At 42.6% G+C, this 27,779-nt stretch overlaps 1 protein-coding gene across 1 annotated transcript in view; it reads right to left on the bottom strand.

Moving 5' to 3' along the window:
* The window catches only part of BACH2 (BTB domain and CNC homolog 2), a 183,029-nt gene that overhangs the window by 94,421 nt on the left and 60,829 nt on the right, over positions 1 to 27,779 (bottom strand). Inside the window, exon 3 of the mRNA XM_058020269.1 lies at positions 3,754 to 3,858. The gene's annotated coding sequence lies outside the window, so the exon portion shown is untranslated. The remainder of the gene's footprint in view (positions 1 to 3,753; positions 3,859 to 27,779) is intronic.

The raw sequence follows: 27,779 nt of genomic DNA on the forward strand, positions 1-27,779 counted from the left end.
GGGTTTTACAATGAACTTCTTTTTTTATTTATTTTGTCTAGTCACTACGTTTCATTACACTCACACTTCTGCTTTGTGAAGGCTTTTGATCCTGCTTCTTTTCTGTTCTGGCTTAAAAAACCAACACAATGGAACATCAAACAGAATTTATCCTTCACAGTTTGGTCTCCTCCCCTACCAACATGACTCTCCCTAGTGCTCAGTGCTAAGCATCCTCTCCCTAGCGCGCAGTGTTGTGTCCTTTGTGCACCCTGTGCTCATGACTGTGGCTTCATCAAAACCCACCAGTGACATTTAGAAGGTGATTCTTCTTTGTAGCTTCACAGAGCTACAGCAACTGCTTATTTGAACAGCAGTGCTGTGAGGCAGCAGAGCAGATCTGGTGGGAAAACCAGAGAAAAGAGATGCACAAAAGGTAAGTTCCAAAGCGAATATTCTGACACTGCTGTGCATCACGTCGACATGAGCAATCATCTGAGGAACAGCTACCAGTAAGCCACAGCATCAGACTGCCTAGGATGTTTTACTGGCTTGGCTAATGAATCACTGGGAAAATGTGAGCCATGTGCTCACTGCCAGGGTAGTTGTCACGGTGGGTGAAAACAATGACTCTTTCACTATCACCGTGCCTTGTGGTTTAATTGATATTTTAACATTTTTTAAGATCTTTCTGTGTAAAGCACATAATATGCACTTCTAAGACAAAATCCTTTGGTATTATACTATTTGCAAGGAGGTGCAACGAGTCAAACCACTATTTCATGAAATAATTCACACTGGCTGAATCCCCTCACAGAATGTCTCAAGATCTTGAAAAGGAAAAAATAACTAATTTCCACATGTGTAATAACTCACACGGTGAGAAAGAAAAAGACTTCACATTTTTGTGAGAAAATGTTGCAAAACCACAAACTTTTGAAAGTGCCCAATATGCTATTTTCAGCTCATCTGGATGCAGCCCAAACTATCCACAGCTAACCAAGGTGCATCTGAAGACTGTAATCATTCCGCTCCCACCACAGGCTTTTTGTGCCCACTGTGCATCCAAGGCTGTCAGGCCCTACAAAATAACATAGGACTTTAATGCTTAAAGCAGCCAAGCAGCTGCAAAAATAACTCTGTAAAAATATTGAATACTTCGTCCCACTCAGCAGCTGGAAAAACAATTACTGACTGAAAAATTCAGTGTTTGATATTACTTAATAGTTGGGGAAAAACTGTTTGTGAAGCATAATTAACGTTTATTTAACTATTTAAAAACATGCATCTACTGTTTGAGGCTTCACAGAGAGCAGATATGTGGCCTTCTGGCACCATTAAACAGACTAATACAGTTAAACTGGAAGGACATGAAGCAGAAAACCACGCTGGAACAGCCAATCCTTCAAGGAACTGGTGTAACTGAGATTGCCTCAGCATGCAGGCTGCAACACCAGGTTTGAAACAAATCAGTAGCAACTACCCTGGGGTAAATGAAATGAATGCACAGCTCTAGCTCCTGGTGCCAGAGCAATGCAAACATCATGACATAAGCTGGACTAAAATCCATTACTAGCAGTGACAGAGAAGCTGTTCCCCTTGGAACAGCCTCAGGGGTTTATGGGCACCTCCATGGTGGCATCAGCCCCAGTGACAGTGGGGCTTCCTGTGAACAAGCGCAGCAGAGCCTGTGAGAAAGAATGAGAAGTGTTCATCTTCATGAGCAATGAAACAGGTGAGAGCTCTGGAGCACCAGCCCGATGAGCTGAGGGAGCTGGGTTTGTTCAGCCTGGAGAAAAGAAGGCTCAGGGAGGACCTTACGGCTTTCTACAACTGCCTGAAAGGAGGCTGCAGCCAGGTGGGGCTTGGTCTCTTCTCCCAAGTGATAAGATAGCCTCAAGTTGCTCCAGGAGAGATTTGCATTGGATATTAGGAAAAATTTCTTCACATAAAGGAATTGCCAAGCATTGAACAGGCAGCCCAGGGAAGTGGCTGGGTCCCCACTTCTGGAAGTATTTAAAAGCCATGTAGATGTGGCACTTAGGGATATGGCTTAGTGGTAGACTTGCCAGTGCTGGGTTAGCAGTTGGACTTGAGGATCTTGAAGGTACTTTTCAACCTAAACTCTGCTTGTATGATTCTTAATGATCTTATAGTTCCATGAAAGCAATGGTGGCTTAGGTCAGGATATAAGTTCCAGAAGCAGACAAACCATTAACTGGCTGCTAAAAACAAACATTAGGCCTTGTTTGAAATTTCTAATTGGGAAACTGTTTGACTTCGGACTTTTCAGAGCCCTAAGTTCCCCCAAACAATTCCCCCACTTGTTCTCTGCACATGTGCCATAGCTGAAATGTCCCATCACTGACCAGTCCTTTTTTCATCTCATTCAACTTCACCCATGCAGAATTGGGCTGAGTGCCTCATGGGTCCAGCAATCATGGAACAAGAACAAAACAGCATTTACTGTATCTGGCAGATAATTGCAGGCAGAGCCAAGCCAAAGATTCCTGTCCAGCACAACCTCACCTAGAGAGTGATCCAGGTGTGTCAGTTACTGTACAGAGTAAAGATTCACAAAAAAGAAACCTACAGCAAAAAAACTGACTCATCTGCTGTGATTGAAGGACTTGGTGACAGGATTAACATTAAAAAAACCCAAAAAATTTATACCTAGTATATGTACAGCAGATTTCACCTGCGGGGAATATTCTGCAAGGTGCTGAGGAATGTGAGCAGCCTGTATAATAAATATGCTTAACTAAGTCATTTGAACTCTAAGTCACCAGTTCTCCCACTACTGCTCTCTCAAGCAACTGCACTATCAGAGGCCATTTCAACGGAAATGCACTTATGTCAGAAATACTTCTCATATCATACTTCTCATAACCTGCAGCACCAGAAAAATGAAGACAATATAAAAAGAAATAAAAATTACAAAATTCTGGGTCACAAACGTCCCTGAATGGATTATGCTTTCAAAATAAACAGTACAGATAGCACAATAAGGTTTTTGGTGTACCTATCAAAGTTTTCTAGGATGATGTTATCATTCTCAATGCAAACACGTTCTCAATGCCATATACAATGCAATTGGCTTGTGATCTGAAGTAGGGCCACTTTCATTGGGACTCACTCATCACCTAGGATGATCTAAAAAATTGTTGTGGATCCCTTTCAACTCAGGATATTCTATGATTCCATGATCAAAGAAGATGCAGCTGACCAAATTCACCTCTATTCACAGCCTGCTGAGGTTCCCTAGCAATGCCCCTTGCATGGCCAAATGGACAAAGCACTGCACTTTTTGGATCAGACAGGGCATCTATTCATGGATCATTTCAGACTGAGTTAGGCAGATCACAGTTTATGAAAACCTCCACAAAAATTCACTCTAGCAGGGCCATACCAGCACAGCTAAAAGGCTGAAGTACAGGCTGGAATGAACACTCAAAAAACATGTATGTCACAGAGTTAATAACAAAATAGATCAGTATGTATTTGGCCAACTTCCTTTCTAGGCTTCTGTGTCTGCTCTCAGAAGTGTTCAGGTACTTTGCCGGGGAGGTCTAGAGCAAGAGAGCAAAAAGCCTTGAAAGGGCTTTGGCTTTATGCTATGCACAGATATGGGGGTGCTCCAGCTCCCACATGCATTGTTAGTGTCTCACTAGATATTAGAATAAAATTGTGAAATTATAAGAAACAACCAGAACATCTCAAAATCACTCCAAAACTGAAGAAACCATTTGATGATGCTTTTGTAAAAACACTTACAACGCAGTCCTGGAAGTGATTTCCAAGCAAGCCAACTGCTGCTCTAGACAATTTACTGGATGGTGTGGCTCAGCTCTTTCATACAGGCAGCACTTACAGTTGTATCTAGAAAAGGAAATACAACCAAAATTCTTTATGAGCAAATACACAAACAAAGTCATCTTTCTCTTTAAAACCATGACCAGGTTAAAACTAGCTTTAGCAGGTCTCAACAGTTCTTGTGCCAAGCTTCACATGTGCTGCCTGCTCACAGAAGCAAGCCCCAGGGTGCAGCCAAAGCACCCTATGCTGTATAAGCCACGAGCGACTGTGCCTGAGAAAAAACCCCGCACTGAGCGCATCAAAGCGGCAAACAAACGCGCCCAGCTGTTTTTCTCATCTAGTTCTACTTAAAACACTCGCAGGAAATGCAAGATGAATTAGTACCAAAAAAATGTAGGTGATTTCAGTAAGGCCAGGAATTCCAGGCACCAACTTCTATTTTCTCTCTCTTGAGTGGGTGTTCACTTGTAAATTGTAGACATGTTAGCAATTCAACGACTGAGCGAATTAACATTCAGCTTAACAGTCATTGTTAGGTTGGGAGGTTATTACTGCTTGTTCTGCCAAAGTGACAGGTTAAAATACATTTGTATCTGAAAAGTTGTTTTCTACAATACATATTCCCTGTCTTTTCGCACCAAATAATTTCCTTCCATCATGTCAACTCCTATTGTATGAACCATCACTGGCAGCTCCAGCACAGCAGCTGAGATAGGCAAGGAGAAACAGCAAGGGGACAGGTGAGCAGGAGAGAGCACTTGGCCCCCACCATTTCTCTTTGGGCTGCCATATTCATTTTTTTCCAGGCATTTTACATGATTGATTTGAGACTTCTCAGCAAAAGAGCACACTTGCGTGTTCTGCTTTTAAAGCAAACAAGCAAAGGCAAAACCCAAGAGCAAAGAGAGGGCTCTACTTCACCAAGCCATGAGCCTGATAAAGCTGCTTGCTATCAGGCACTGCTTGGGCACAGAATGGAAAGTTGTGATTTCCCAGCCTTGCAGGTGATTACTATTAATGGAAAAGACAAGTTTTCAAGGTTGAGTTGACATACCACTACATGTTGAATTTTTGCAGACTCAGATCCATTTTGTACTAGTAAACGAGGAGCTTGTATCCTTCCCTCTGTGCTTTTTTTTTTTTTTTTAGGGTAGCTCACAAGCTGCTGACAACTCACACTGTACTAGGAGCTGTTCACACTGCACAAAGTGTTTACCACTCACAAGTGATGCTAAAAATTAATTTACAGTACCGCTACAGCAAGCTTTGACAAATTGTCATGTGTTGACACAGTCATAAGTTGTTGGTTAAAAAAAGTAACACTTCCCTCTTCTGCCACTTCATGTTTGAGACCAGGGATGGGCACATTATGCAAAGTTTGAGGGTTTGTAAGCTTCACAAATGTTTGGGCTTCACAAAACAAGCTTGGTTGTGAAAGTTTTTTCTCTTACAGTTAGGCATGTGTTTATTGCCAAAAAGACTCTAGTAAGAAAAAAAAAAAACCCTTTCCCATCTACCAAGATCTGTGTGTTGTGCAAAACTAGAAGAAAAGGCTGTAAAATAAATAACCTTGCAGGATACTTGTTCTAGATAAGATCACAGCAGTGACAAATAGCCTGTATCAACTCCTCAGAGCTGCAGACACCACCCTCCCGCTGTAGAAAGGGAGGAAAAAAATACAGCTACAAGTAAGAGTTTTAATTGTTCTCAGCTGTCACACAATGTTATCTTAAGTGAACGCATTTATTTCTCGATTCTCATTTGTACCTCTATAAGGAAAAGAAAGAACTCCAGCAGTGGCATTCATCAGACAAGGTCCAAATTGATTTCCATGTACTCAAGGAAGGTGTTAGTCAGCACTCATGTCCACCACAGGCAGCTCTTAAATTTTAACTCCTTCTCTTCTTCCTCAGGACGGGACAAATAACCTATCTAGTTTACACTCTGGAATCAGTAATGGACACAAAGTTGTAGTCAGCTGAGGTGAGCAGAGCTTCAGTGGCAGTGCAAACTTGAACCACAAACTAGCTTAAGTTCAGGAAAAGAAACAAAGCCAAGCAAAATGAGCACTCACAGCACCTGCCAAAATGGGCTTAATGAGGAGCCCTTAAAAGCCACTGCTTCATGTTGTGCACAGGACATCCAGTCCTCCAGCAGCTCTCCCTGAGATCACCAAATCTCAGTGCACGGACCACACAAGAATGCAGAGTAAATTCATTCAGGACGTTAGCTGGACAATACAAGGAATTAATTTTCTATTTTTCCCCCCTTAACACTTGTACAAAATAGTGCTTTGAGTGTTCAGAAGTCCTGGGGGGGGGGCAACATTTTACCTTTGTAGAAGCTGCCCTATGCCTGCATCAGTGCAAGAATGACTCACCTAATTTCTCTACAAAATTCACAACATGTTACTTCAACCAAGAAGAGCTCCTGCAAAACACTAGGGAGGGATGAAATTTCATACAGACTCTTCATTTCACACACCCTGCATAGAATTTCTTCACCATGATAGATGACATACTCTCAGACAGATTTAAGCAAAGCAAAGGACATTTCCACTGTTATAGTCAGGATGGACATTGCCTTGTGCTGTTGACTGAAATGAAATTATCAATGCTTAATCAGCGTAGACTGATCTACATTCATAAAAGCACTAAAGTGGAAACTCCCACCTTCCTCCCCTAAGTAACAAAAATTTATAAATATTTTCAATGCATCATATTAAATGCATTATTTCACTGGATTCTGTCCAAGAGTCAACAGGGCTGAAATAAAGGCAATTCAACTATTAAGTCAAAAACTTCTGATGAGTTACCTAGGAGGTAAAAACAATTCTCCTCCATCTTAGAAGAAAACTAATAAAATCTTAAGTTTTACTGTAAGTTATCTCAACTGCCAAAATATGATTTCTCCTGTACCTTTTTACTTTGCTGTATAAAAGGGAACAAACAACTTAAATTCCCTGAGTTCTTACTTTGGGATGGAAAAAGCCCAGGACACCAAAGCCACTAATCTAATTAAGAATACTATGAAGGAAAAGGTGGGACTTGGGTACTATGAAGGAAAAGGCGGGACTTGGGTTTTTCTGAAGCATTTTTTGTTTGGTTTTGTTTGTTTGTTTTGGGGATGTGACTTGAGAGTGTGAAGAAACCACCCCAAGCAGAAGAGCCGTTCTCGCCAAGTCCCTCACGCGAGTTTGAGCTTGCTGTACCCAACAGAGGCCAGCGCAGGAAGGTTCAGCTTTGGGGAAATGCAGACCCAGGATCTCCTGAGGCCTCTCTGCATCACACCTCGCTGCTCTGCCCTCCGGTGTCATCACAGAGGGGATTGCAGTCTTGGCTGATCCTGCAGCCACACTCCCTCAGAACTGCTGCATGCAGGGCATCAGGAGAAAGCCATAAAGGGGACATTCATCCCAGCAAGCCATCACCAAGGCTTCCAAAGCAAAAGGGAACATATGAAGGTGTCCTGCTCTTTGATGATGCATGCACACAGCTGAAGGGGTAAATTAATATATTGAATAAATATACTAAATATGCACTGGTAGTCACTGCTTGTATGGGATGTAGACTGTGAGACAATCTCCCCTGGCTAGAAATTAAAAAGAGAAGGAGGATTTCAGCTTTCTTGTTCCATGGGAACTGCTTTTCCAACAAGTGAGACAGGACACTAGCCCAAAGGCAAGGGGCAGCAGTGACTGCCTACAGCATGGGCAATCTCCCTGTCTCTGTTCTACACCTGTCTTCACTGCAAAGGTCACCATGTCACCTCTGTCACACAGAGCTCTGCCACCCATGAGCAACAGGGAAGCAGCTGAACTGGCCAGCCTGGCAGGAGCTCCTGTGAGCATTTGGGGGTGGGAGGAAACCTCCCAGCTCTCCACTTGGTGCTTCCAGGTCTTAAACCTTAAGAGAAGATCAAATTGCCTTGAACTAAAAGGATTTCAGTATTGGAATACTGGAGGTCTTTAAAGACATGTAGATATGGCACTTAGGGACATGGTTTTGGGCTGGACTTGGCAGTCCTGGGCTGAAGGTTGGACTTGGTGATCTTTGTAGGAAAAGATGCTGTTTCCTTCCTGACTCTCTATCCCCAGTGCAGGAGGGAGCAAAGGGAAGCAGTATCTCTGTAAGCATGAAACAGTGGGAAAAAGCATCAGATCTTTGCCTTCACCTGGAGCACACCTTGCACTTGCAGCCCTTTCAAGCAGAGGAAACTTGGTGGCCCTGTGGAGAGTGTAATGACTTGAAAGCCAGCATCTGTGTGATGCACAGATCCCTCAGGAGGCAGATTGGGAACTGCCTGCCCCCCACAAGTGTACTCACACACGTGTACATGGGCACTCCTCTCCTTTGTCTGTTTTTTAAACTGCATACACTAGTGTATTCTTCACTGCTTTCTCAGCATGACATCCATTGCATGGTATGTAACAATCAATGCCAACATTACCTATGGCACAGAAACGTGTAATTCACTGAAACAGGACTTTCTTCTTCCCCAGCTTCTCACAGCCAGTTCTGTTATATAAATGCATCTGACTTCTTGCTTGATTTGGATCTATTCAGATCAAACCTTTACTAAAGGCAGAAGCATATTGTTTTTAACAAATATATTCCCATCCTCCCCGATCAAATCTCTACTTCTAGGTGAGACAGTGTCATCCAACTTTTATTGTAGTGTACTTCTTCTAAGGAAATGAACTTAAAAATTCAGTTAAATGGTAGTGTACAGCTAAAGGGCTATTTTATCCATCACATGGCAAAACTCATTCTCTGTACAGCATCTGTATAAAAATCCACAAGATTCTCTCAATATTTTTGAGCCACCTCAGGCCAGAAAGGTAACTAGGTAATGAAGAAAATCATGTCAAGTTTTATGAGATCCTTAGTAAAAAGGCTTAAATTGAGCCATGATGGCTAATACAGTCTGAAATCCTCCTCTATATATTCCACACAGCAGCATCTTGTCGGTGCAACCTAGTTAAAAGTCAGGAGAAGGAGACAGCTGAAAACCATGTGTGACCTTCTGATCCACAAACATTTCCCCAGCAGAAATCCCTGCAGGAAAGGTACAAGTCAAAGGAGTTAACTAGTAGTGTACAGTCCACCTTCAATACCTGCTGATAGAGACAACTCAACGAAAAGATGAGCATATTCCGTGTCTTCTGAGGCAATTATTCTTTATGAGGAATTCAAGGAGCCACAACCCCATTTATATACACTTCGCTGCTTCACCCAAAATTACAAAAGCATCCCAGTTTCAGGAGTTGCTGTGCTGAAGTTAAGACATGTTCAAGGTTCTCTCTGTAGCAATGTGGACACCAACACTGGCAACGTAAACACTGAAAAGGCACGTGGGTATATGCAAAAATTTCATTCAGTACAAAGAAAAGCAAAGCTAGGACAGAAGGATCCTAAATTAATCCAGTTTCTGTCTTCCCACTGACTTCCCTCACCATTGGAAAGACTTTGGTTTGGATTTTAGTCAAGTCTGGTTTACAGCGCTCAACTTTGTGTGTCATAAAAAAACACCAACCCTTGCTGGAACGTCTTACTCATTACACAGCCCTGCAAAAATTATTAGCTATGATACAAGGCATTTCCCTTTGGGGACCAGAAAGGGTGAAGAAAGGGGATGTAGAGTGACAGCTTGTGGTTTCTTATGCAGCAGAAAAAAAAAAAAAAAAAAAAAAAAAAAAAAAAAGGCAAGAGGAATACAGGATATAATGTGTTTACATTTGTCAAAACAAGTTTCCTGGAGACATGGAGGGTCCACGCTGCTGAGCTGTCACTTCTGCTTGAAACTGCTGCCTCATGCTATCGGGAGGTCAGTCACTGACCTACTTTCTGATAGGACTGAATTAATTTGCTACTTCTGTACACAAACCTTTTTTTATTTTTTTTTAAGGAATACTTAACAAACCCAGAAAAAGCTGCCTTTTATCCAACTTGGAGCTTCAACTGGTGCTGTGCAAGGCTATTACATACCCTGGCATAGGGCCCAGTGTGCTTGGGCTGCTTATTCTTTTGGAAAAATCTGTACAGAGTATTTTAATGAGTTGACACTGCAAATAACGTCTTTCCTTTTTGAACTCCCACACTACACTAATACCAGCGATTTAACCCACTACACACAATAAGGTAGGCCAGCACTCAAATAGGCTGTGCTTTGTCTAGGCTGCTCCTGAAATAGATGCCTACCACTACAGGATTAGCTCCCCAAATAGACAGATGCATGGCACAATACACTTACAGGATTAAAACATAAAGTTATTTATAGAAAACAAGATGAGTAGGTGAAACTTATGAACTAAACACCTACCAATCCAATCATGCCCTGCACAGAGCCAGCTAACCAGTGCTCACCAGGAGATGCTGGTATGCTAGGAGCCCTTAAACTAAAAAGCATTCTGCTCAGAAAGTGAAGAGGCAGAAGTAGTAGCAAAAGACATGCCACCTACTTCTGCTCTTTGCTTAATGACCACCTACATGCACATAATGTCACTACCCAAACTCCTTCATTAAAATAAATCCATAGTGCAGGGTTTTTCACACATCTTTCAACTACCTGGACCACTGAAGTGCTAGAAGTCAGCTCTTGAAATCATCCTTAACAATGCCATCCATTGAAAGCTTCATTGCTTGGGTGGACTGCTCTTCCCAGGTCTCTTGTGGGTAGCAGCACTGCTGTTTGGACACAGGACAGCCAGGTACCAATCCGTGAGAGCAGGGCCATTCCATGTTAAGGCTCTGCACTAACATTTGGAAGATGAGACCTCTTCAGCAACTTGGTCTCATATGCTCACCTCACCCGCCATCTGCCAAGCAAAGATAAGGATCTTCTCCAAATGCTTGGCTTGCTTAGTACCAAAACATCGTGGGTGAGACTCACACTTTCCTTTGCATTTCCCCAGGGCCCAATCTAATAATAGAGGAGGTAGTACTGCCTACCGTAATACAAGACGACTATCAGCATCACAACAGATTTATGATCACTCCAGTTCCTGGACTTGATTAGGTTCATGTTGCCAAAGATAACTATGCCAAACCTAGCGCTTGCAACTGCAAATGCATTCCTGTCAACCTTTTTAGCTTTCATCTGTGCATATTTACAAGCCCTGAATCTGAAGTTCAAATAAATCCAGCAATTCACTCAAACCCACCAGGATTTGAAAACATTAGGGAAGTGTCAAGATGTCATTGAGCTTGTTCTGCAGAAAAGAGTGCTTTATAGTTTCAGAAAGAAATAGACAAGGGAGCTATTTAACGAGATGGTGGCATATTGAAACATGGATAGATAAGTAATTAATAGCTACCTTCTCTAAGTGAAAACTTTTCTGAGTGAAAAATCAGCTTATATGAAAAACTACAACTCAACTGCTGCCATTTTTGGATGGATAAGAACTGTCATGCATGTTAGCATCTTCATTACCATGAAGGATTTTACTCCTTTAAGCAATTCACAAAGAGTTTCACACAGAACAGCATGTGGGAAGCAAGGAACTAACAGAAGGAGACACCAAAGAAATGTTGATATTTGCAACTAGAATTCTAATGAAAAATGTTATCAGGGATACATGAACACAGGAGAGAACCTCTACCATGAGAAGCTGAAGATTTAGTCCCTTAAAATCAAGACTAACTACACTACACAGCGTAGGTGCTATTATTAGAGTACAAAATATTGGCCAAATAATCTTTTCATGCTGGTATTTCACAATATTTAATTATTTCAAAAGTCAAATATTCAAGCAGCAGATCACCTAGTTAAGAACTCTCTTAACCCTGATGTGCAGGTTTCTTTAGCAAATTTCTATACAGCTTCAAGTGGAACATATGGCACCTTAAAGTAAACAAACAGGAGAGGGAATAATAGTCATGCTTCAAGAAATAGGAAGTATAAACCTATTAATTAAGCATTTAATTCCTTTTATCCCTCATGTCTGTCTTCACAGGCTCTCTCGGCAATCAACCAATTTTGGGATTCACTGCTGTCATGCCAATCGTGGCAGTACTTCAGCTAAAAAGGCACTGTCAAACACAGTGAAGTTTCCCTTCAGCTTGTTCCCACACTGGCTCTGTGTAAAACACACACACTGCCTGGCGAGGAGAGTGGGGCTGAGGCTTCATCTGCCCTACTTCCAGAAGTGCAGCCCCGCCCCAGCTGGCAATGGCACAACTGAATCACACCAATGGTCGAGACTTTGTGCTATAGAAACTACCTCACATCCTCCTATACAACACATAAATAGAACCCAGCGGTGCATTTTTGTCCAGCTCAGTGGTGGATTTGGCAGTGTTAGGTTAAAAGTTGGACTCGATGATCTTAAAGGTCTTTTCCAACCTAAACAGTTCTATGACTCTTTTCCAACCTGCACATGCCTTGGACTGAGGCATACTATAAACATGAAAAAATTTCCCAGCATTTCACTGTTACAGCTCAGCCTCTCACTGGAATCCATGGACATCATCCCCCGTACTTCACCCAGTGATGCTGCGCACAGAGCACAAGGAAGGATGTGGCAGACAGATTCCCTGCTGGGAAGGAGAATATACATCTCTCTGATTCTGACAGTTTGTTTTCACAGTGGTCCTGTGTTCCTGTGGGAACTGATGTTGGCAGAGATCAAATTCTAGGTCTGGGCTTATATGGCTTTGAAATATAGAAGGATAGTTACTGACAATGAGCTGCGCATTTGTATCTGCTGACTTGGGCAAAGAGGGCACTACTGATGTCCTGACTGTAAATTGCATTTAAAATGCATGTTTGGCTGCCTCACCTGAACTATCCCTGCTTTCTGTCCTTAGTATGCTCTGGCCTAGCAGCTGATGCTCCCAAGCAGCTTGTGGCAGTGGCCATCTGAAGCCAGTGACCCAGGCTACTGGCTCCTGGGGCAGGCACTGTCACCCTGCTGTCACCCAGCACACTGCACAGCAGGGCCCTGGCTCACCCAGCCCCTGAGCACCACTGCAGCATAAATGAGGGTAACCTAAATGCCAACGAAGGGCAGATACTCAGGCCTGCAACAAGAGCACACTTTACTGCAAACACCTTGTATCCCAGGGCTTGAAATAGAAATCTCTGCGACAAAAACTTCACAACACGAAACTCTGTATTAAAAAACCAGCAAGCTGCACTGTTTGGCATCTTATATTCCAACCCTTGTGAGAAGTCCAAATAGCTCAAATACAAATCTGTAATATTGCTCTCTGAGTAACAGCTATTTTAAACCAATTTTGGCAGACACTAAGAGTCGTAAGCAGGGTGCCAGCTGCATGGTTCCTTGAGTCCTTCTCCTGGAGCCATCCAGCCAGCAGCAGTGACAGAATACCCTCCTGCTCTGCTAAGGAAGCTCTGACACCTTCACCTTCCTTCCAGCCCAAATGTGCCAGGTTCCTGCAGCAAGGAGAGCTTGCCTTCACTGCTCCAAGGATAGAGGAATATCACCAATAAAAATCAGAATCTTCCAAGTTTCCAAAGTTCCCTTTCCATAAAACAAGGCTTAAAAAGAGAATAGACAATGAGCCACACAACATTTTTACAGGCACTCATTTGAGATGACCCACATAATTAATTCACTTGACCATTTCGCATTTCCTAAGTTATAGCAACAAGCAGTACAAAAGCTTTTACAATCATGAACAATTTTTGCTTTATGTATAAAAGTGCCTAGTGTAGTTTGTCATTTACCAGCAAAAATTAACATCTCCACACAATACATGGACCATGATATTAATTTACAGATACCTGAGCATCAAACACTTGCTGATCCTGGTAATTTCCCTGCACATCTTTACCCTTCACAGCAGCCTCCTGTGAAATCTCTGTGTTCCCTAGCTTTCCAAGCACCAGAAACCCAGAAGTGTGGCTGGTACACAACTTGCCATTTGGTAGTTTCCTTTCCCTGGATCTCCAGGCTACACAAAGATCCCATCCCAGACTCCCATCTGGCACTTCATGATGGGAGGCTAAGATTATGCTTTGTTACCCCACAGCACAAGTTACAGTGCATTAAACTAAATATAACAAAATATAAGAAAAAATAAGGAAAGGTCTATAATAAGTAAATTCCACTTTTTCAATGCACATCACAGGAGCACACAATTCCACAAAAGGGATTAGGTACTACGTCCTTGTTGGATGGAGGGAGGTGGAGAGGTCAAGCCAGAAAACCTGAGAAGTAAAAGCAGAATTATTCAACATAGTGATGGCACTGCAGAAAGAAGGAATTTTTATTTTTGCACAACTGCAGCAAGGCCTGCAGGGACAGGGGGAAGCGGAGGGGGTGGGAAGGGATGATGTTCAAACAGCAGTGCTGGCAGAGCATGAGGTCAGTGAAAGGAGGTCATGTCATTCCAGCAGAAAACCCTGCTGGAATTATCCTACTGGGCAAGAATGATCATACTCACAGAAAGACTGCAACGTGCAGTCTTGGTCAAACCAAGTAACCCAGGGCTCCAGCTATGGAAAAACAAATCCTAGGAAGCAAGGCCATTCCCAACAAACTGGACACAAACAGACTGCAGCTGCTGAAACACATAACTGGAGTGACATAATATTAGAACACATTTTTATGCTTACTAAGACAACAACAAACCCAAGCCTGAAGTTGTATTTTGGGCACACTAGCTCAAACTATCTTTAGACAGGAAAAGAGTGTGTGTGTACAGATGTTCCAGCAGGCACAGAGACCACAGAGCTGGAAACAGCACTCGCTCACTTCCGAACTTTATAAAAATCGTCTGTTGCAAATAAGGGTGGGGATAAATACACCAGGCAATGTGAAACAAAATAAAAACAAAAAGCAGGCAAGAAGCCAGTCGTTGGTCAGGGATTGGTGAGGCATAGTGGCTCCATGCCTTCTCCAGCTTTACTTCTCCCAACAGATGTTTCCAGGTGTTATCCCCTCCTGCAGTCCCCCTGCTGTTTCACTTTTCCAGCCAGCTCTTTCATCCAGCTTTCTATCTCACTTTCACAGCTGCTCTCTTGGAAGCACGATTGAAGCTATAAATTCACGTCCACACATCTGTAGTAAAAATAGTTTTTGTAAAAGCCATTCTTCTTCCCTATTGATGGCGACACAGATGATACAGAATCGCTGGCAATTCAGGGGTCTCACTGCAGCTTGAATCACTGATCAAGACAGGGAGCAATCCTCTGTCCCACAAGGAAATAGTAATAATGAAATTTTATATATATATATATATTGGAATTACTTCTATTTGTGAAGAACTGAAAGACACAAGAAATGGCTTCAAAGCTCTTTTTCCACGGAACAGCTGTTATTTTTTTAAGTAAAACATAATTATCACCTGGTTCCAGAAAACACAACTACATGCCTTCTCCTTTGCCCTCTTGGATGTAAGGAAATCCCTAGGGCCACAACTGAAGCAAGCAATGCTTTCAAGGTCTCTAAAATGATTCAAGTGAGCCAACAGAAGACTCTGCTCACCTCATAAGCTCCACATCTTTCCTGATCTTTGGCAAAGCACAAATACGAAAGCTTGTGCTTTGGGCATGACAAAGAAGTGACCATTCCTCCAAGCACTGCTTGTACAAGAAAACTGATTTGCATGGAGGCACATCTCATTTGGGTTCAATTTGTCTTTATGGCAAATACATCAGCCATGGGCAAGCATTGGGTTAATATTGACAGGGCAAATTCCAGGCATGAAGCCCTAGGAGAAAAACCATAGCTTTGGGTGATGGAGATTGGCCACCAGCCTGCTGTTGGTAGGGTAATGGAGGAGCCAAATAAAGAAACACAAAATTGCACCGACAGGAGCAAAAAGAGATTGCAAAGAGACTGATTTAAAAAACCAAGAAAGAGCTAAAGCAGGGAAGTTTGACAAACAGGGACAGTGCTTCTGGAAAGAGCTGGCATGGCATTTCTATAACAAGGGCAGAGGAGCAGAGTTCAGCACTGGACTGGAAAGCACTGGTCCATCCCAGTGACTGCCTCTGCCTCCAGGAGAGGCTGGGAGCTCTCCTAAGCCCCTTGGCTCTGTGTGTGAGCAGCACCAGAGGGCTCTGCCTGCCATGGGTGTGCCAAGCCACTGCTACTGCAGCGGGACAGCAGCTTCCCAACAGGTAAGGGGATGCTCGTGATTCCAGAGCTGCAGGGGTATTTGCTGCAATTGTTGTTAAGGTTTTCATAGTTAGCTAAGCCACTATTGGTTTTTATTGAAATTCACACATGCACACAGATCTGAGAGAAGGGGGGTGAAAACAGAAGCTGAATTGAAAGTTCAGCTTCTTTTAACTTAATTTGTTAGCAGGTTCATCATCTTTTTTGACAGAATAATCTTTCCGTGGTGAATTATTTTCACTGGAGAAAAAGAGGAGACCAACAAATTGCTGGATAAAATTTGTGCTTTAAATAATAAAGCAATTAATGGCATTTTAGCAAGCACACATTCTTCTCTCCAGAAATAAAATCCCTATTTCATCTCATCTAAATTGCTTGGTCAGCTTCAAATAAGTGCAATATAAATCTCCTTCCCATACTGCTGCTGTTATCTGTGATAAAGGGAAGAGACAGAAGGTAATCCTGTGTTCTGTATTCACTGACACATCATTTTCATGCTACACTACACTGTAATTTATTTCTAATGGGATAAACCTCTTGTAGTCTTCCTGCATTGTTCAGCCACACACACATCCCCAACTGGTACCCAGACTGTAGGACTGGCAGGTGCAACACACAGGGACTCTGCTTGGTGGATTTAGGATGTCTGCTGCACATTTCAGCAAAGCTACAGCTGTGAAAATAAACAGAGAGACTGTATAATTAAGGTACGCTTTTATTCCTTCCCACCCACTGCCTCCTGCAAGCAAGGCAGTCAAAGAGTATGACACTTTTCAGTACTTGCAATTTCCAAGTAAACTTTTCATTTTTTTATCTAATCAGTTTGAGATGATGCAAAAAGGCATGTGGAGCTGTGAGAGATTAAAGGACATAGAAACCAGTTGAAAGTGAGAAGTCCTTATGGTCTTAGCCACAGCAGAGGTATAGTTTCATACAAAGGAAAATATCTTTGATGCTCTTTCTCCTGTCCTCATCAAGAGGAATACAAGAAGTAAGTGAACCAATGTATGAAAATCAAGCAGGGGCCACGAAAAGCTACAGTTTTGTTTACAATATTTTCATATCATTTTGCAGAAGAAGATAAAATCTATGGCTCAAGGCTTATAAAAACTTTCTTCAAATTAGAAGTTTGAACTGAATATCTAGTTATACCTGATGCAATCCTGAAAAGGATCAGTGCAAACAGAAGGCTAACTATGATATGCCTGCAGAAATTAATATATTTTAGAGAATATCCCCATTAATTTGTACAACACTTTTCTCTGTCAAAATGTGCAAGACCACCACAGATACTTAAGCTTCTGCCAGTTAATAAACACTATTATCAAGCATCATGAGTTAAAGAGACAAGAATCTCAGTTTTACCATGCTTTTCACACCCACCTCTCCAGCTCTGCTGATAGCTACACTCAGATACAGAGGACACCTTACAAAGTAAAATATTGTCTAATTTGCTGTCTACTATCTGGCTACTTCTAGGGCTCAATCACTCCAGCCGCTTACAAAAGGATTAATTCCTCTGACTCAGATGCAAGGTAGCAACTTTTAGCTGTGACAGTCAGCTCTGCAGATTCCTTTGCTGCCCATGCAAAGTGCCAGTCCCTTCCAGGGCACAAGTGCCAGCACTGCAGGTACCATCTCTGAGGTGGTGAATGAACGCCTGGCTGCCTCGGGAAGGGGCTGAGAGCTCCCCTGTGCCCACCTGCACACGGACAAACCCCAGCTCAAAGGGGCCTGGCATCAGGAGTCTGATCTCCTGGGCACAGGTCACTCACAGCAGTGCTCCAGCTGCTGCTTTGCCATCTCCAGCTGGACCGGGGTCCCCAGTGCACCCCAAGAGGGATGGTGACAGCAGCAGCCAGTCTGCAGAGAACAGGGAGGAGAAATACAACACCAGGCACCAGTAGCAGGGCTGCAGCTGCTTTATACTGCTTCTTGCTGCAGATTAGGAATGTTAGCTCTGGTTTACCAACAAGTCGTGCTTCAAAAATTTGATAAAATACCCCAAAGGCTAATTCCTCCTGAACTCCATCCCTGCTGCCACAATCCATTTGTATTATGACTTTGTTCTGGAGACATATCTGCAGCCACTTATGTGAGGGGCTCAAATGACCTGATCCAGCCCAGCCTGGGCAGGCAGTGCTGCCCACATCCACACTGGGTCACACTGGGTGAAGGGAAGTGGTCCCAATGAGGCTGGCTGCTACTTTAGCAGGGATTCCAGCTGAGATCCTGCCAGTGAAGCTCCCTGCAGAAACCACCAAGCAGCCTTGCCAGATGCTCCTGGGGCTCCACAGAGCACTGGCCAAGGAAGCCCTTGGGCAATCAGATCTGCTCCCACAGCAAGGCCCAAGCTCTGGCAACAGATCTCTGCTGCATCCCAACCTACCTACAGGGTTTGCTGCCAGTCTGATGTCTGCTGATGTCAAAATTTCAAATACAGCAGATCCTGTGCTCATTTAGGTTTTACTCATCTGAAACTCCCTATGCAATCCAGATGAGCTCCTTGGCATGGATAGCAGCTGCCCTTACTGTCTACAGCCTCACTTAGGAGTCTATTTTCAAAAGGGAGCAGAATAATTTTAGATAGACTGCCTTTCACTGTGGTTGGAAAGGGGATCCTTGATCAGGCTCCCAAGGTCATACCCTGCTTTCTGAGCATCTCTGGGGAGAGATGGCAGCATAACTCACACCACCAGCTCAGGAAAGCACTGTGGGTGTCTACTGAGCTGCTTGTGTTGCCTACCAGTTCTCAAAGGCAAAATACATGGCTTAGCTCCCCTCTGCAAACAGGTGACTTTGTACTTTGTCACCTGGCTACAGACACAGAAAGTTGGCACCATGTGAAGCGTGCAGGTGTGTCTGCACCCACTGCCACAGCTCACCCTGCTGCTGCAGAGGGGGGCAGCTGCATGAAACAGAGCAGGCTAAAAGCAAACCCTCAAAAGAGATGCTTGGTCCCAGATTTGCAGTGTCCAGGAGCCACAGCTGTCCTACAAGTCTACAGGGGAAGAACCAAAAGGGCTAAACCTGGCTGGATACCACCTGGTCGTGGTAAATGGCAATAAATGCCTTTGAGGCATGTGCAAGTAAAAAAGCAAGCTTAAATATGGGAGAAAGACATTGGGATTCTCACTCCAAACACAGCAGAAAGCTTTGGTCTGGGTGCTAGAACAGTCTCCCTAGGCACTGGGCTTGGATCTTCTCACCTCAACCTTTCAAAGCCAGGCTGAATGAGAAAGAGTAAGAGCTTGGCTGGAAAAGCAAGAGCAGATGACAGAATCAGTCAGAATCTTTACTGACTTAAATTTTTAACTCTCTGAAAAATCAGCTTCTTATCCAATAGGCAGGTGACACCACCACTAGGAATTTGATGGCTGTGCCCCAGTGTAGATGTCAAAAGAGAAGCAGCAGAAGGGAGGTAGCACAACTGGCCTAGCAAGAGGGGTGCAAACTGCTTCAGCCCTGCCACACAAGGTGCTAAGATGCCGTGATGAAAGCAAGAGGAATTAATAGGGTCTGGTAATTTTTCTAAGAAAGCAGGGTTTGCATACAGGAACCAGAATTATAAAGAACAAATAATTGAAGAATCTATTTGTACTATTGATTAAAAAACAGCATGGCATGTTATTCTTGTCCCTATGTTCTACAAACTGGACTAAAATTGCAGAATATAAACTTTTTTTTACTACAGTAACAGCCATCATCTAAAACATCAGCTGAACTAATCTCACAAAATTGTATTAAGTATAATATACAAGCACTTTGTATGTACAGTACAAAGCTTAGGGATATCCTTCACCTCTGAAGACAATTTGTAGCTACACTTACACCATGTAAATACTTATTTATAAATAAAGCTAGAAGCAACTTCTTTATTCTCAATGCAGTGTGTGAAACACGTGGGGTTTTTCCACTTCCACAGAAACTTACTACAGTTACTAGCCCCTCAGGACAGCTTGTGAAACTAGAAAAAGTGGTGTACTGTCCACTGCTTCTAATTAAAATCTTACAGTACTGCGGTCAGAGAGCTCTGGAGAACTGGTGGGGTCGCGTGATTTCCTTGAGGTCAGACAGCAAAAGCACACTAGACCAGGGATGACAGATTTCTTGGCTTGCCCATGCAATGCAGCCCTCTGCAGCCTGAGCCAGCAATGCCGTCACTGGAAGCTCTGGTTCCTCTCAGTAACCTAACTTTAAATAGTCTGGATCTTTAAAGGAGAAAATCCCACATAAGCACACCCTCCCTCCCACCATTCCCCCGAGGTACCAAGAGTAACTTTTTCCCCTAAAGCCTTCTTGCACCTGCAGATGTTGCTCTGGGAGCCAACATGGCTCCAAAGCCTGTGCCAATCCTCAGCCACTCTCTGCAGTTTTTCTGTATCGCTGAGTGCCAGTAAGTGTTCACAACACTGCAAGCAATATCTGGTCTGACCATTTGTATGTTCCTCCAGCTGCTTGGGAGCCCATCTGCTCAGTCAGCATTGCTGGCTCCACTCACTGCACACGACCCAGTGTTTCCATTGCTTACCCTGGAGAACTTGGGGGACACACTGGTGAGAAAGTGGCAGATCTTTGCATTTGTGACACATTCACTCCATCTGTTACCTAGTATTTTCCCCAGGTATTTACATCTGGAGGCATGAGACGTCTTTGCCTCTGGTGAGTTTCCAATACTCACATCCACAGGTTAAGATGGAAATAACATCTGAGTGGAAGACTCCTAGTTTGGTCTTTACATTTGTATTTTCAATGACTAATTTTGTTTAAGTTGGTAAACGCAGCTGTTGCCTTGCCAGTTGGTGACATTTCCTTTTGGACTTCCCCCCTGGTTGGTGTGTCTCTGCCAAGACATGTAAATTGATTCATTCCTTCTATTTCTCTGCCTTTTTATACAATGCTTCAGTAGGAATTTGCAAAAGGTCTCTTGAGATTTGTTTCCTTAAATAATTATTAGCCCTGCAATGCCAGACAGTCTTTTCTTACATGATTTTTGAACGGCCACTTAAGCTCCCATGCTCAGGATGCTGGATCCAACTGATGTAACAGCTCACTACACTACATCCAGCTGCTCTTTTTCTTATGGTGACTTGGCCATGTCACTGTCCACTCAACTGCAACCTTTAAGTGGTGACAGAATGCACACTGGTTTCACAGCAGCATTATCCATGATGAACCACTCATGCAGCTCCCTACTTGCTTCAATGGTTTGAGCTTGTCAGTGACTTCACAGCCATTATAAATACATACATGAAAATAAAAGATTAGTCTCCTGAGAAAGGTAATAAACATATTCTCACCAAGAGCTCCAAACAAACAACCACATCAAACTGGCAGGTGATCTGCCTCAAGCCAGGAAGGAGGAGGCTATCCAAAATCTGGATAGCAGAGGCCATCCAAAAACCTGGCCATTGCTTTATCTTCCTGATTGAAATGTCCGAGCTGCAGCTGTAAGAGAAAGAAATTAGAACCTCTGTTCTTCATTTTTGTTTGGATTTTTTTCATTTTTGATGCTTGTATCAGTGAAAGGAACAGAACTTCTCTTCAACTTTTGCAATCACTTGCATCACCTTTCTGAAATACTTTATCTGAAATGCAATTTCTTTGTATCAGTTGGATTATGTTAATTTTTTTCATATTCCTGTATTTCTTGATGAACTCAGCAACTACTCATTCAACCATTTTTCAGCAATGATTGCTACCTCCAGCTCCTCCAAACTGTGGTTTCAGATAGCTTTTCACATCTGCCTTTGTGCTATGAGACAGCATCTCTACTTTGGGATTTTCAGTTCCTTTGGCAAAGTCACAGTGCTCCTCCCACCACCACCATCCTTCTCCTGTCAATAAATAGCTTTCACTTGCTAACCTCAGACAGGCCTATTGGCTGGTAGAACCTGGCCTGTTGAGCAAAGAGAATAGCTTTTTCAGGAGCTATACCAGCTTCTTGAGCAAGGCTATCTTCCTATTTGTCTTGGGTCCTCTATTCTTGTTCTGACACTGATTTTGCTGATGATTTTGCTGGATGCATTCAAATGTCCAATGTTGGTTTTGGTATTTGCATCCTTGGAAAGTCCACTGCCTGGGATTGCTCAGCTGCAAACCAGTTACATTTTTAACAACATATGGCATATTCACTTAAGTAGTAATACTAATTTACTAATTCTTCTTACTAATTCTCCTGCAATTTTTTTAAATTTATTTTTTGTACCGTCACCAAAAAATAATCACTTCTATTGCATGCTAAGATGTGCTTAAGATAAACACTGTATTTGTCTCCAATATACTCAGACCACAACAATTCCACCAACTGCTGTGGGGACACCTCTACACTATGTCCAGGCATCACCAAGGGCACAGAGAGCAGGCAGACTTCTGCCAGGCCCCACATGATTGCTTTGGAGACAGAGGATGACATTTGGCCATTAATTCCTCTGTTTTGTCACTGGCCCTAACCCCAAGAAAGAAGTCTCCCTTTTAGTAAGCAGATGTCAGCTAAGGAATTTGGTCCAAATCTGCTGACAGCTCTTATCTCATCGCAGTAGTTGTCTGTTGGTAACACTGTGTAATTGTCATTTCATGTACTGTGTTTGAAATCTAGTTCAGAGCAATCGACCACTAATTGGTTCCCAGTCTACAAGCTATTTTTCTGCTGTGGAAGTCATAATTAATGCTACTCCCTCTGAGTTATCATCATCGTGCTTCATGAATATATTATAGCTTTGTTTTCATTCTTAAGATTGCTCTTCATCAATTCCTGGTCACAGACAGTTTGCTTACTCAAAGGATTTTACTTCATTCCTCCATTTCCTTCACCTGCATTTCTTTTGTTGTTGCAGCCTTTATTTCACTGTTCCAGAAACCTACTTTCTGTGGTTAGGTTTTTTTTCCAAACCTTTCCCTAAAGAACACTTCAGAAGCTTGCCTGGCTCACAGCTTTCACCAAAGCAGGTCACAGCATTTCACCTCAGACAGAATCTGCCATTTACCTGGCAAGAACTTTGCTGGAACAGCTACCTTGCCATCTTCCTCTAACTTGCCTCTTTTCCAAGGACAGATTCTTTGCCTGTAGCTGAAGCCCAAACACAGTGTTGTATCCTGCTTTTCATCACAACCATGATGTTTGACCCATTCAGTTTGGGCCATGAGACTCTAAAATCTTGCCCACAGCAAGGTCAGTTGAAGCCTTGATTTGGCCTCTGGGTTCAAGTGGTAGCCATGCACTTCCAGCTGCTAAAGAAGCACAGCAGTTTTCCTGTCACCTGCATTCTACTTGATAAGGATGCTGCATGATAAAAAGATTCCGGATACTCTCATTTTACAGTAACAGCAGCCATTTCAATACCTGCCTTAAAAAAGAAACCACATCTTACATCTCAGAAATGGCTGTGTTCTGTCTCCAGAGCTGATGTAAACTGCTCATACCTTCTTCTGCATGGCAGTGCCTCTCTCCCTCACACCCAGCACACTAATAGGTTAGTAGTTATCACCACCTGAATCTTACGCAGGTTCACATTAGGACTCCCTAAATATGGTGAAACACAGAAACTTCACACCTACCAGAGCCCAAGAGAAAAATTCTTTTTTTTTTTTTTTGGCTACTGAACTAGCTCATATTCTTCTACACTTACGGTACTATTTGGTTCAGCAGATGGAGAATTAAAAGAATTTTGCCAATCATTTTTACTGCCTTGCATGAGAGATGTAGCTACACTTTAGCCCCATGTGACACGGTAATTTTGAACCTGACTTTGGTACAGTTTGGGTACCCTAAACTGTAAGGCAAGAGCAGACTTTGCACTCAAATGGTCAAGCCCCAGACCTGAAATAGTAACATTCAAAAGTCAGGTTTGAGGGAGAGCCAAAATGGGCCAGCAGTGTTGAAAAGAACAGCTGCTCATCCTTGCAAAAAGCCTGGTCTTTCAGGGAGACACATTCTACAGAGAGGAAGGAAATTTAACCCAGGGGCCAGTACCTGGGACCTGCTAAATCACTTTTCCACAGCAAAACTGTAGTGGGTAACTATTGACCAAATGAGAGATGAAGAAGCCAAATGAGGATGTTAGGGACTGCTCTGAAAATCTACAGGATGGACAATGGATTAGGTCAGTGCATGGAGGTCATCTGCACTGAGGCTGTCATCTTTGGCACCAGCCAAATGGGGTGGGAGCTGGGGATGGGGAGAGGGAAGAACGAAAAACTGCGGTTTGGGGTAAAATAGAGTTTTCTGGTTAAAGAATGAGACCAAAAAATGCTATTTCTGAGATATGGGGAAGTGAGTGGCAGTCTTTTAATCATAACATGAGACAGAAACAGGGAAGACAAAGAAGGTATGTTCAGAAGAACATAAAAACCAGAGATGTCTAAATGGTATTTGCAGATAACAAGCTCTCAAGTAGTATAAATACAGTCTGAGCAAGTGTAACTAATATATAACGCGCTTTAAAAAAGACAAAGCATCTGCATTTTACCTCTTCATGTTAACACACTGTAATAAACCAACAGCTATGGAAAGCAAACAACAAGGGACCTGGGCTGTGTTAAAAACTTTCTTGTATAACCCCAAGCAACTACTTTGTGCTTCAGCTTATATACACATAAAAGATGTATATACTACAATTAGTGTCTGTAAGGTGATTTTAATTAAAATTTGGTGGTTGAAGTACTGTTTCAGTGTATAACTTCGAGAAAAGTTATGCAATTTTTCCCATCTATGGTTATCTGGTACATAATTTCTCCCTAGAAAATACACTTTTTTTGAAAGTACAAAGCATAAAAAAATGACTTGTGTTTCTGAAACAGAAAGAGGCTGGAATCCACTTGTTCAAATCCAGACTTTAAAATGACATAAGTGACACCCCAAGACAGTCTGGGCCATCACATTGTGGAGTTACCTCCTGTTGAGAAAGAGTGACCAGCAGGATGATACAGGACATGGCTGGTACCTGTCTGCAGTAACTCCCTACACCAAGTGTCCAGGAAAGAACTTCCAGTGTAGTTTTTTACAAGCCAAAGGCAGGCGTCTGAGTATATACAGGTGTGTGAAAAATCTGTGGCTAGTTGGTCTCAAAGGAAGCAAAGAGAAATTTGAAGGAAGACTGAAATGACTCTTTCAGATTCCCAAGAGGACAGCTAGCTTCTGTTGCCCCAAGTAATGACAATATTGCTTCATTTGCTTTGATTATGAATTTCAGTTTTGTGATACCTGATTTTCTTTGCTTAGCCTCCTAATGGCTAGACAACAATTCTGCGCATAACTGCAGCAGTTTTGTTTCTATATCCTGATAATTACACCTCTTTGATGGAGCGTGTTTTAATAATATTTGTAGATAAGCGGAGCTGCCGTCAAACCCATCGAGACTGGGTTTGTTCTCAGCTTTTGATTTTATTAAGTGCAGGCATGGAAAGGCAAGAACTGAAGCATCAGCTCAAACAGGAATGAGCTCCAATCCCTGTTCCCAAAAGCCAGAATTTTGAGACATGTGACAACCCCAGGGAGCACACAGGGCCACCTTCACCTGAGTTAAACTCCTCCACCTCTGTAACTCTCTCGTAATCCATTTTAGCACCTGTTGAGCAGGCAGAAGAAGAGATGCTTGGGGGAAGAATGCCAAGGGAAGACTTCCTTGCAGAACATTTTTGTTTCGTTGTTCATTAGCAGGTAGGCGACAGCCGTACATATCAACGTGGGTGAGCACATGGGGCTTTCATGGAAGACAGGAGTGAATTCTGAATTCCCAGGAGACTCATTTCACTTACGAGACGCCCACGTGCACACCGCAAGCACAGCTGCACCAGCTACAGTCGGCTTGGAGCCTCTGCTCCCAAGATGCTGGGTAAAGATATCCTAAATTGCAATGCCATCTCCCATTATCCCAACTCCTCTGTCAGCAGACTCAAAATCAGGATCCTTTATAATAATGGAGAGGTTTACCAACACATTTACCACTAATATCATCTGCCAGGAAAGAACTTTTCATCACCTGTTTTAAAATATATATTAGTCTGATCACTTATTCCTAATCAACTTCATAAAACAACAGCACAGATCAGCTGTACAGGAGCTCCTGATGTTTGTAATTTGCTTACAAGGACCCAAATTTAAGACACAGCATCACTGCATTTAGAAATGTCACATCAAGGTTTCCAGTAGCTTCAGCATTTCCCATTTCATTACATGAAAGAAGGGGTGGAGAAAGGAGGAAACCGTATTTCTGCTCCACTTACTTGACAAATGCAAGAAACTGCATATAGATCAACTGACACAACCTCTCTGAATCTTGCTGAAACACACAAACAAAGCAAGATCAACCCAGGCAACTAGAATTTGCTGCTGTGGTTTGGGAAAATGGTTTAAAACTCACAAGGTTTTGGATACCTAGGTTGAATGCTTCCAAATGAATAACTGTGCACAAGCACACAGCGAACAGCAGATTTCAGAATTCAGTGCCTATCAATCTACACCACTTCAGTGGTAATCAACAGATTATCTTGGTATGACAATTTAGCTACAAGTCTCAGCCTGGAAGCACTTCCCTCCCCCCTACACCTAAATCACAGTCAGAAATGCTCCAAAGGAGATTAGGGAGATGACTTTGCCAAGCACAAAACGCTGACCTAAACGTGTTCCTGTTTAAGTAGGTGGAGGTTCTAAATTTGACTGAAATGGTAATGTTCAGTCCAGCCCTTTTGTGTCTTTCAAGATTTGTATAAGCTTTTAAAGCCTCTCATTTCTTTTAAAGCAGGTTTTACTATGCCTAGAAATATTTTCTGCTCTTAACCTTTTTGCTATCAACATACTGGCAAACTGCACATAACATATTCTGCTGAATCTAGAGAAATGACAGAGTTTGTGCTTCACCTGCTACATCTGAAAAAAGCAACAGCTGCAGGTGATGCTCTGGCTTGTGCCAGCACTTGGTAGCGGTGTTCTAGTGTACAAGAGGGAGGGCTGCTTCATCCATGTGCTCTGTAAGCTTTTACACTGTAAGCAAGGAGATCCCAAAATACAGGCTGCAGCATTTCTTATTTTCATCCATACAACACTGTTGAACCAAAGGGATTTACATTTACATGGATTAGTGAAGGACAAAATTGGCCTATTTTAGTCATTGTAAAATGACATTAAGATTATAACCCATCTCACACTCCCAAGATTAATTACTTCCCAACTTAATATATCAAAAGGTTCCTTCCGTCTAACAGTCATGCCAAATGAAAATAAAATAGTGGGGATATTTTCCTTTTTTATTTTCGTCTTTAGACACGATGTATTTTAAAACTGAAATAATTATTTGTTTAATTTTCTTTAAAGAATTAAAAAGGAGCACAGGCTATGATGCTTGGTTAGAAACATCAGACAGTGGCTGCTGACAACTCGCTGAACCCTGAACTGTGACATCACAGCTGGTCACAACGTAATTCTTTTTGGAAGATGGAGCTCTCTTACACACCTGTGAGGTTGCTGTTCCCCCCCACCCAGCTGCTCCTGAGATTCTCACACGTGAATAACTGCGCCTGTATGGGAACATTCAGAGAAAATGCCACAAAGGTTTTGAAATGATAACCAGAAAACACACTGTGGTATTGGTTCTGTTTAACTTTGTAAGAGCTTGAATTTTACTTTTATTAGCTTCTGCAAGGCTGAATTTCCCAGAATGATGTAACTGCTGTCTCAAAATAATCTGAAAATGTTTTTTTCTGTCCTCACACTACAGCTCTACATCTTCCCTCTGCTGAGCTATGTCTAGAATAGCTTATCTGAGATCAACTCACACATTGGTTTCTAAGGGACACAAACATAAAACAGGCTGAAGGATACCTAGGATGACGCAGAGAAACGTGTTTTGCACACACAGGGACACAAGCACTGTGGCACCATGTCAGGAATCCTCAGCCA

Source organism: Melospiza georgiana, chromosome 3 (genome assembly GCF_028018845.1).
Source record: "Melospiza georgiana isolate bMelGeo1 chromosome 3, bMelGeo1.pri, whole genome shotgun sequence".
In the NCBI taxonomy this organism is placed as follows: domain Eukaryota; kingdom Metazoa; phylum Chordata; class Aves; order Passeriformes; family Passerellidae; genus Melospiza; species Melospiza georgiana.